Below are 11,034 nucleotides of genomic sequence, written 5' to 3' on the forward strand. Positions count from 1 at the left end.
AATGGAGACGCAGGACGAGACTCCTGTCTCTGTTGTTGTTGTAGCTTTGAAAGTATGGGGGTAGTGACACCCCACTCCAGACACACAGCTTTCCATTGTGCATAACAGATATGCAGCAAATTATTCCAATTAAGCCAAAGTTTTTATTTAAATTTCCTGTGCTCTATATGGAGCGTATTCCTGTGGCACAGCCGTGGGAGTGTATGTGTCAAACACATTAGTATTTGCGTTCACAGCCGGGAAGGTCACCCATGAGTAAAAAATCTCATACGGGTAAGCCACCTCCGCACTCACGACCATTATCACTGCCATGCCATCCACGGGAACAATATAAGTTTGCAAATGATTGCGTACCGCAATGCGACTATGCTGCAGAATGTCCACCGCGGCCATAGTGACACAGAAATGAAAAGGTACAAAGTAAACTTTGTAGCACAACTGGGTAGTAATTCAAGGAAACCGTTTAGAAAGATTCAAGCTTAAAAAGACCTATGTAAATATAGGTAGGTTTGTCCGACACTCCTGTTAACCGGAAACAATAGTGAAGGGGTTAATGACCGAATGATGTACTACTCAAGTATCATGTAATAAGACCACCAACGGTTGGGCGCCATGTCGCAGGGATTCCGTTCTCATGCAGAACTGTGCATAGCGACTTGGAACCTCAGTGAATTAGGGTGTGCCAAAACTCACCTTAGTACCCAAAATCCCCTACCAGACTAGCTACAGTGTCTCATTGGTGATCACAAACCCCCAATGCTTAGACAAACCAGAACATGGACTTAGTACACCTCAGGTAACGTGGAACACATGAACACTCTTTTGTTATACAATCATTCCAATCCAGAACAAAGAGTAAAAGAGGACACGTGCATATTTGAAATGTTTATTCACTAATGCAGTGTTCTCAAACGCAGTATCTTAGCTAATACAAGCATACATATTATTAGAAACAAAGTAATCAGCATAGTCACTAGTCCGTAGAACACAAAAGGTGAAAGCATGGTAATATGCTAAAACGAATATGGTTCATTAATACCTAATTCTCACCCTCCCTAGCTAGTATATTATATTGTATCTAAGAAGGTCTCTTTGGGTTTTTAGCAGGGCGGCCCCATACCTCAAGATCCTAGTGGTAAGGGATCACATCATCTTCCACCAGCTCTCTGCATGCGAAGCACCATCAAGTGTGTTTCTATGCTCTTGTGCAAAGCAATATAAAACGCGCCTAAAGCCAGAACTTGGCCGCAGCTGCATGTATGTTATGTCTAGGAACGTGCGAAGATCAGACCTCACAACAACCACTGTGTTGAGATATCCTTGAAGGTTTATGCACTCACTGTACAGACACAGCTCACCAAGCAAGGCTGATATCAGAGTAACAACATATTATTCTCGCAAGAAACAAAACATTCTACTAGGCTCAAAGCTAAAGCAACAGCTATGTGTCGTGTGCAGAAGCAGCAGAAAGGTAAAATGGCGTTTAAACTCCTAATAAGCTCATGCTAACTTAACACAGCATATAGGCAATGTATATCTATATGACAGGGAGATATATTGATTTATTGTTATAAGACGGGATGCTTGGTATATTTTTTGAGACTCCTTCTTTAGGTCAGTAAGCTTGGGAGATATATTGATTTATTGTTATAAGACGGGATGCTTGGTATTTTTTTTAATGCATATTTATATAGCGCAAACTCGACCCGAAGGTATTGGAGCTTTACATGAGCACCAGTTATGTTACACAAGGACACATTCAGGCACGGGGAGATTACGTGTTTTGCCCAGAATCACAGGATGTGGACGCGACCCGGAAACTCGAACCCTGGTTTCCAGCACCAAAGTCGGCGATCTAGCCGACGGACCACATCCTCTTCCATACAGCTTTCAAAACGTGCTATTTTATTTGATATAGGTGGACTTTAGTTAGAATATCAGGTACTAGTTTGTTCTTTTTGAATTGAGAGCATGCACAATGTGTACTATTGAAAATAAAACTGCAGTGGTCTTCAAAATGCAGTATTTCTCTGAAAAGTTCTTCCACAATACTTAGATTTTCCAAGTCTTCACTCAGGATGTCAACATTAATGCTCCTAACTCATATGTTTTTACGGTGCCTATTCCCCGTCACTCATATTCAGGAGTTTTATATCACATATATGCTTTTCAACTGTCGTATGAATCAAAGTTAAACCAGAGATTGAAACATAATTGTATTCAATATGTTGCACATTGCCTTGTAGGCCCGGTTTGCCCATGTGGTGCATACTCCAATATGAAAACAGAGCAAGGCAAATTGAGGGAATTAAACATTTCTCTGCTGGCCTATTTTAAAAGCTGAATAGGAACCCCTTGTCCACAAGTACAAGACATCCTTCCAAATGTGCATTTTTAGTCAATACTACACCGACCGGCAATAACAGCAGGGTCCCTGATATATTTCATCAAAGCAAATTATTCTTAAATATAACTGAAAAGTTTCAGTGCCTCTAGGTTAGGCCCGTGATATGGAGGGAGAACAAAAAAAGACTTTGGAGGAAACTACACGTTGTTCAAAATTTTGTTGTACTCTTGAGTATGTGATGAAACGTCTAATTGTTAATATGTACATACTCATAGGACAACAACGAAATTTTTTTTGTTATGCACGCATCAACAGCTATAATGGTCAGAAAGGTTAAGATAATAATGATACAAATTAGAAGCATATATGCAGCATAGGGATGTATACTCCATATGTGTTCTACAGGAGGAAGTGGCCTATGATGTTCTATGTATGTATGACACATGATTTTTTGTTAGAGAAAGTATATTTTTATCTATACATGCATGAATACTACCCATTAAAAGGATATGTTTAGCAGAGGCTTATTTTTCTTCAAAATCTGCACTTGCGCTTTTCAGCATTTTACCTCAGATGGTGAATATTGCAAATATCAGAGTAATTTTTTCAAACAATCAGAAGCTGATTTTGGAAATTGTAAATAATTGTTTCTTCAAAAGGGGCGATTATACAGCTCATGTGTCCTGAATGCTGTTAATTAAGAGGATTTTACTAGGCTTCTGAACAGAAATTCACCTTTTATGGGAAAAGCATCAAGGCATGCCAGACTCTATTTACCATCCAAATTCAGTGAGCCTTTGTTCAGCCATTTTTCACCTATTCACCAATGAAAGTCGTGGGGCATTTAATGAGAAAATACACTGTTGCAAATCAGTCTCACTTTGCCTATTCTCTCACTCATCCATCCGTTAAACAATATTGTCCTCAAAATATTTAAGAATATTTGGAGCAGGACAACCAAATACATCTGAAAATTCGATTTTGTCGTCTTATGCAACTTTACTACTGTAATCTGGGCTCACCTCAAAAGAGAATACACGTGGTTATGAATGTAGGCTCCTAGATAGAACCAGCACAAATCCTTTCTCAAACACTGCCTCCAATTACACGACTTCACTTTGAAAAATACAACTCTTCCATCTAAGACTGGCCACTGGCTTGCCCCTCTCTCCAGGAAAACCCTGAGAAAACCAAGGCTTCAAATGTGTACTCATCAGATCTCAGTCTCTCTTTTGGAGAGTCACTAAACTCCTCTCACTTAAGGAACTCCTCATTATCCCTTCTCTGGTTTGCCATCCTATTCTCATAGCAACCAGATCACTCTTTGAAGTTATTTCTCTCCCATCTTGAAAGAAACCCTTCTCTTTGTTGGTTCAGTTATGACACCCTCACATTTCCAGAGACCGAGGGGCATATTATCAAGGACAGGCAATACATTATCTCCGCTTTTATCGGCAGGAAACTGCCGATCAAGCGGCGATAATATGCTCTATGAATTCCAATCGAAGCCCATGTTAGATGTCATCTAACATGGGCTTCGATTGGAATTCATAGAGCATATTATCGCCGCTTTATCAGCAGTTTCTTGCCGATAAAAGCGGCGATAATGTATCGCCTGTCCTTGACAATATGCCCCCTTGTTCAAGCCTTCCTACCTTATGGGTTGACTCTCACTATTTCCCCTTTTCATAAGGGTGTTGTAGTGATTTTCTGTGAAGCTGTGCATGTCAAACCTCTCCTTAAAAAGTCTAATCTTGATCTATCTATGTTTGAGAACTACCATCTCCTATCTGGTCTAACCGTTGGTGTTAAAGTTGTTGGGGAATGTATTTCCTCCAAGTTAATTAATCATATCAAGGAAAATTATCTTCAGGGGGTCTTTCACTAAGCTTCAGGAAAGGTTACAGTACAGAATCTGTGATGCTAATGTTGATCGGTGATAGTATCCACACATGCAATGAAGGCTTTCTCTGTCTTTTTATCTTACTGGATTTTACTGAGGCATTCGTCACCATAGACTTTCAAATTCTCCTTGACACCATGAAAATAGGACGGCATGGAGAGAGCTGACTTAAAATAGTTTAATACCTAATTAATTCTCCGAGCATACACAACTCAATGAAATTAGTAATTCCTTTACTGATTCTACACTCATTTCTTGTGGCATTCCTCAGGGTTTGATCATAGTAACTATTCTTTTCAATTTCTATACTGAACTGTTGGTGACCTTTTTAAAGATTTTAGCATTTTGTTTCATCAGTACACTGATTTCACTCAAGCCTGACTTGGATTTGACTTCCTTGAATCCATCTCCAAGATTATATCTTCCATACACAACATCCACAAATAGATAGAACAAAAACACATAAGGTACATTGCAAAAGACCAATTTTGTTTCCTTACTCCCAACTCTGACCCACTAACCAAACAATTCACGCTTGAAACCTTGATGACTGCAGACATCACTCCCAAACTGTGGAGAAGTGTGGCTCAAATGGTTAGAGTGGCAGACCCTGATGCAGAGGTCTGGTCCGGGACCAGGGTTCAATACCCGCCTCAGCGGGTCTTGGGCTCAATTTCCTCTGACCTGATAATTCTTGCCTCGGTGCTTATTCTAATCATGGGTCCCACTCTGCAACTCTGTGCAATAGCTTGCTTAATCTCCACAATGGCCCAAACAGCGCTGGGATGCCTGGCTTCACCTTGGGGGTGCCCAGGAGTGGACATTTCACAGGGAAAAACCAGGAAGGGTTCCTAAGCGGTATACGACAGCGCTGGGACACCTCCGTTGGAGGTAGCTGTGCGCTTTACAAATGCCATTTACATTTACATTTACAACTGTATGCAAAATCCCTGGGTTTCTTCTTGATAAAAATCTAAATATCAAAGGTCACGTTCAAGCTATATCTGAGTCTGCCAAATTCCATCTTCAAACACTGAAGAATTTAATTCACATTCTCTCTCCTCAGGATTTGAAGCTTGTATATGAAGCCATAGTATCTCCAAACTGGACTTTGGCTCTGCACTCTTCACCCGCCATCCAAAATAAAACCACTTACACTACAAAAAATGTTTTTTTCATTGTGCTGCCAGGTTTCTCTTTGATTATATTAACCTTGCCCTTGACTGATTGAGGCACTCCGCTCCATTCATGTTTCACATACAAAACTTAACTTCCAAACCCCAGTGTTTAAATTGAGCGGGTGGCTGCCAGGTATGGCCACCGGCACTTACTTTTGGGGACCGGCATGTATTTTTCTTCATCAGAGCGAGCAAGAGAGGTACAAACTAGAAAGCAGAAAGTCGAAGGAAGGGAAAGACAGAAAATCGCCACAAAGATAGAAAATAGGAAACTGCAAAAGTCAGATAAATGGCCAGGGAGTGTCTGGTGGTAGAATAATGAGGCATGAGGTGGATTTAGGACAACACAGCCTTGATATTTGGTGCACCCACATTTAATTGCTCCGGCCTCGGGCTTCTGAGAAGAGCCCAGAGCACTGGCACTCATTATTTTACAATCTAAGCACTGCCAAACGCAGATATTTCTCCAAGAATCTATCCCTATCTCAGGGATTCTCATGCCTTCTATTAGGAAGGGAGATAATATCTAATCACTCCTCTTTTTAAGAAGACTGCACTTTGCAGATTTTTCTCGACCAATGCTCCTTGACTCTGGAATAGTGTCTCACTTCATGGCAAGAATGCTTCCTCTTCCAAAATCTCTAAATCACTCCTAAAGCCCCTGCTCTTTGGGAAGCATTTGTATTTAGCTGCATAATCAATGCGATTCCTGTGCACCTTTTTAGTGCAGCTCCTTGCTGTTTCTACGCAGACACATCGGTGGGCTTAGTTTTGGGGATACTCTCCTCTCTCTCTCCAAACTACCTCTTAATATGTTTCTTCTTCTGACTCTCTGTTTTCAAATATGAAATGTCTAGATCCTACAATTCTCGAGTTACACTATTCCATGATCCTCCCATTCCATTGCCTGTTCTACTTCTTTCACCTTCATGCTACTGCACCTTCTTATCCACTCTACCTTTCAAAACTAGACTCTTTGTCCCCTTGTTTCTTTCCACCCTTATAATGCAATTGTCAGCTAGCGCCTGTTGTGGAGGCTAATGCATCACAATTACTGTCTTTGTTGCTTTTTCACCATCCTTGTCAGACATACATCAAGGGGTATAATTACTAAGATATCACACAGCGCAGCTAGCCACTGTGCTGCGCCGCGCTGCTTGATAGGGAAAGAGCAGGAATGCGTTGTATTTAACAATATACAGCGCATTCCTGCCATTTCCTGGTGCTGGCGCACAAAGTGCTGCCTAGGGGGAAACCAGGCATCCTTGCACCAAGGTGCAAGGGGGCCTAGGTTGAAAGCACAAAGTTGAAAGTAGGATTGTTTTTGTGTAGGAAGGGAGACCTTCCTGCACAAAAAAATCCCCTGAGGCATATTCCTCTTTCTATGTGTGCTGCTGGTAAATCTGAGAATGCTTCAGAATCCATGGGTGGATGTGTGGGAACACCCAAACCCCACCCAAGGAACACCTTCCAGGGCAGAGTAATGCAAAGCAGAAATTTACACTAAGTTGTGCTACTCTGGATTCATCAAGCCACTCAGGGCCACGCAAGGTGACCTTGCATGGCCTGCTAAATGCTACCTAAGTTTTGCGTCGCCCTGGTGCCCCCTTACGTGGCACAGGACAACACAAAACCTACAGAAATATGCCCTCAAATATGTTCACTATCTTCCTGAGCTGTTCAGTTTCTTGTAACCCTGCTGTACTCTGTGAACTAAGGCTATATATCACTTACTCATGCTTCTCTTTCCATTTAGGATGTTAGTATCTTGGTTTAATTCTCAGTGCATAGACCTTGGTTATTCTGCCTCTTCTCACTGGCAGCCTTGTCTACTGGTGACTATCTTTGTCTTTGTTGCACTGGTATCTGTATGTACTCAGCCCTGATGCTGCAAACATAGAGACTTATTTACAAGCCCCTTGCGCTGTCGGTGCGACACTTTTAATATGGGAAAACGTGATGTACGGGTGGCACAAATGGCTTGTAAATAAGCACCATACTTTATTTCATAACTTCTGTTTACTGCAACAAGTTTGCTCCCTCACTATGTGCTCTGAGAACTGTTTTTGCAGCTTTATATATCAAAGTGTCATTCATAACCTCTATCCTGTGGGCTATGATTTTTGATGTTAGTATTTCTCATTGCTGAAGGAGTCTAGACACTCCTTTTAACTTCTTGCTGTGGTTTCGTTTCTTCGGAGGAGAGCTTGGGACAAGCCGCAGATTTAACACAAGGTGCGAGTCGCCACAGACTTCCCTTTACAGTAGGAGAGAGTCTGAAATCAGACAGATGGATCTGAAGTTCAAGTGGTGACCCTATGCACATAACAATTACTGCAAGCCAGGAGCGAGGGTATGTCTCTGATAGCAGCAATGCACTGGGGATGCCCTTTGGTGATACGTTCCACTTACAATGAGTATGCCATGGTGAGCATATAGTGCACGAATACCACAGCATCTTTATCACCAAATGGAATCGATACATTCTGCTTTACCTTCCAGTGGGACAAATGAAGCCAACGCCCACCGTTTTCTTTTCTGGTGTATGGATAGACAGACAGATATATATATATATATATATATATATATATATATATATATATATATATATATATATATATATATATATATATATATATATATATATATATATATTGATACATAAAAATAAGAGGGATAATAGGTTGACACGTCTTCATTTGAAAAAGTGTTCGATGTGCAGTTTTCAGCAGTCCGGTTTGGCTCCGTGACTTGCCCAGTGCCAGCCGTTCTGCCACATCTGCTTTTGAGCGATCTGTGATTATCTCAGGTGGAAATGAACAAAGTTCACATTTGTCACGAGTGGCAGAAACCTCTCCCCCAACCATGCAGCAATTCAATCCCAAAGTTCACCAGACTGACAGGCAGTGTGGGGTTCGCGTTAGGGAATACGGGAGGACAGGGCTCTTACCTGCACCGCAGCTCCTCGACGACAGCGCCAGCGATGCCAGTCAAGATGAAGGAGGTGACAGCCGAGCCATCCTCCCACCTCTACTCCTTCCCTCCGGGGAGAGCAGTGATTGCGCGCTGCAGGGGTGGAGGTGTAAAGCGCGGGGCGCGCGCCTGTCCCCGCTGCTGCCGGTGGCGGTGGGGTCGCGCGTGCTCCAGGTGTGCCGCTGACCCCAGGTGACCCTGCCGCTGTTTATTATTTACAAGCGCTGCGGGTGGCAGCCCTGCGCCTGCGAGCACAATGCTGCGCCGCTGCCTACAGAGCCGGAGCTGGTGCAGCCCGCGCCGCCCCCACATCCACCACCCCCGCTCCGCGCGCAGGAGCCTGCCGCTGGCCCGGAGAGGGAAGTTTGCAGCAGTGGTTGGAGTAGAAAGCCCCCTTCCCCCGCAGCGAGCCCCTGGAGACCGCCTCTGAGGGGCGCAGAGGGAAGATGCTGGTGGGACCGCGCGGTGTCGCAGCGCACAGGTGCGAGCTGGAGCCAGGGTTGCCGGTTTCAGGGTTTGTCGCCCACGCACTCGGAGGCTGCGGCTTCAGCAGCGCCGGCAGCGCGTGGGAGCCGCAGTTACAGGTGTCCAGAGAGGAAGCGCGCGCGGATCAGCAGCAGCCACTGCAGCGAAGCGCACACTCCCTACTTGGCAGCACCGCGGCCGGGCCGCCAGAGCTCTGCTGGACTGCTGGACACCCGTCCCGCCTTCACAGCCGGGCAACGGCTGACCATTTGCTTCTCTCGCCCTACAGCATGTCCACCCGGTCCAAGACATTTTCATGAAAAGTTCAAGTTGGACCAGGGCTGTAACGTGAGGTGACCACAAATGGAAATATTTGATGAGGAGAGAGAGCGCTCATGCCCTCAGTGGTATCTATCTATGTTTTCATGAGTGACCAGTCGTCCTCCTGAAAGTTTGGTACTGTTCGAATTCCGTGATTTAATATAGCACATACAATAGATGCACTTTAACTTTGAGTGAGCCTGCCCAAGGGAACTGAAGCAATTGGCAGGTCACTGGCGCAGATCTGCTGTCACAGGTAGACCCTCAGCGGTATAAACAGAGCTGTGGTCCCACAGCAGACCTGTCTGGAGACCCTTACGGGTGATTGTTCGCGCTTTACAAATGTGGGTATTATTATTACACATGGACATTACAGGTCAGATTTACAAGAAAGTGACACATCTGTAGATGCGCCACTTTCTCTGCGCCAGCCTGCGATACCCTTGAGCCACCATGAATGCGCCGTAATTACAGACTGTTGGGGCAAAATTCACGCATTGCTGAAGTCGTGTCGCAAGCACGACGCAACTCCAGCAATTAATTTTGAGGCCTAATCCCACTACATTGCGTCACTCCTTACTCCTGCTTCAGTATTGAGGCAGTGCCGTCCATGCCACTACGTCACTTTTATGAGGATTTCCTGCATGGGAATGCCCACCATGTATACATTATACCTGACGCACGTATAATGTGACGCAGGACTTTACAACGTGACGCATCTCCCTAGATGCGTCACATTGTAAATTGGCCGCATTTTCTACGCCGCCACAATGCCACAAAAGTGACACAACAGCAGTTCAAAAGTGTCACAAAGGGCTGGTAAATCTGCCCCAATATATTTACCACTGTCATTAGAAATTGGGAGGCCTTTGGTGGTATAATGTACTCTACACCCATTGGGGCCCAGGCATGAACTATATAAGCTCCCGCCATTTAGTCAACTTTAAGATTGCTTAATTATATTGTCCCCCATGGTTAGTTCCTTAGGCGTCTGCTAGGTGCAGCGTTGTGTTTGATCTTTTCAGATGGCAATTGCATAGTGCTTTACACATGGGCGTAACACAGGCGCCCGCAACCACTGTGTTGCGGGGGGCCCCCGTGTTCCATGGGCCCCCTCACTTCATCATGAATTAAATGGTGCACACAGCACGACCGGCCTCTTAATAAATTAAATGGTGCGCATGGCACAAATGCACACCCCTTTGCCCCTGCCGGGCCTCAGAGGCTCGCTCTTCATTAATGAAATTGCGTGCAACTGCTGCGCATGCGCGGGCCCCAGCCGGGCCTCTGGAGCCGGGACTGCTACCTCAGAGAGCTCTACCGATTCCAGAAAGTGGGGTGAGGGGTCAAGGGATAACTGAGGACCCCTGAGCCACACGGACCACTGTTCTGAGGATGGGTGTGAACTGTGAGCTGCACTCACCAGAGTGGACTCTCACCCTTCGGACCCTCAGAGCTGAGGGATGCTCTGTGTAGGCCTCTGAGGGTCTCACTCTGCGGACATCACCAGCTACTGAGCCCAGCCGAGCCCCAGAGAAGGCGAGTGAGCTGCGAGGGACACCTTGCCCTCACTCCCGGGCCTCAAGGCACCAGAGGAGATAGTAGGTGAGCTGTGAGGGACACCTTGCCCACTCCCTCAGTCCCCGGGTCACTCACTCTTCATCCTCTGCCTTCCCCAACCCAAACTTCATCCTCTGTCAGCCCTTTCCTCCACCACTCTACCACCTCCTCTCCCCCACACCACTTCTTTCAATATTGCTGTTTTGTTTTGAAATGTTTTGCACTGTTAGTGTGTAAGTGAAGCAGATGTTACCATACATGAGTGTGCTGCAAAACATGGACTGACT

At 44.8% G+C, this 11,034-nt stretch overlaps 1 protein-coding gene across 1 annotated transcript in view; it reads right to left on the reverse strand.

Annotated features, from left to right (window-relative positions):
- ANKRD34B (ankyrin repeat domain 34B) overlaps positions 1–8,795 on the reverse strand; it is a 265,212-nt gene extending 256,417 nt beyond the window's left edge. Inside the window, exon 1 of the mRNA XM_086962987.1 lies at positions 8,379–8,795. The gene's annotated coding sequence lies outside the window, so the exon portion shown is untranslated. The remainder of the gene's footprint in view (positions 1–8,378) is intronic.
- Positions 8,796–11,034: the final 2,239 nt, after the last annotated feature.

Source organism: Lissotriton vulgaris, chromosome 3_1, assembly GCF_964263255.1.
Source record: "Lissotriton vulgaris chromosome 3_1, aLisVul1.2, whole genome shotgun sequence".
NCBI classification, from domain to species: Eukaryota; Metazoa; Chordata; class Amphibia; order Caudata; family Salamandridae; genus Lissotriton; species Lissotriton vulgaris.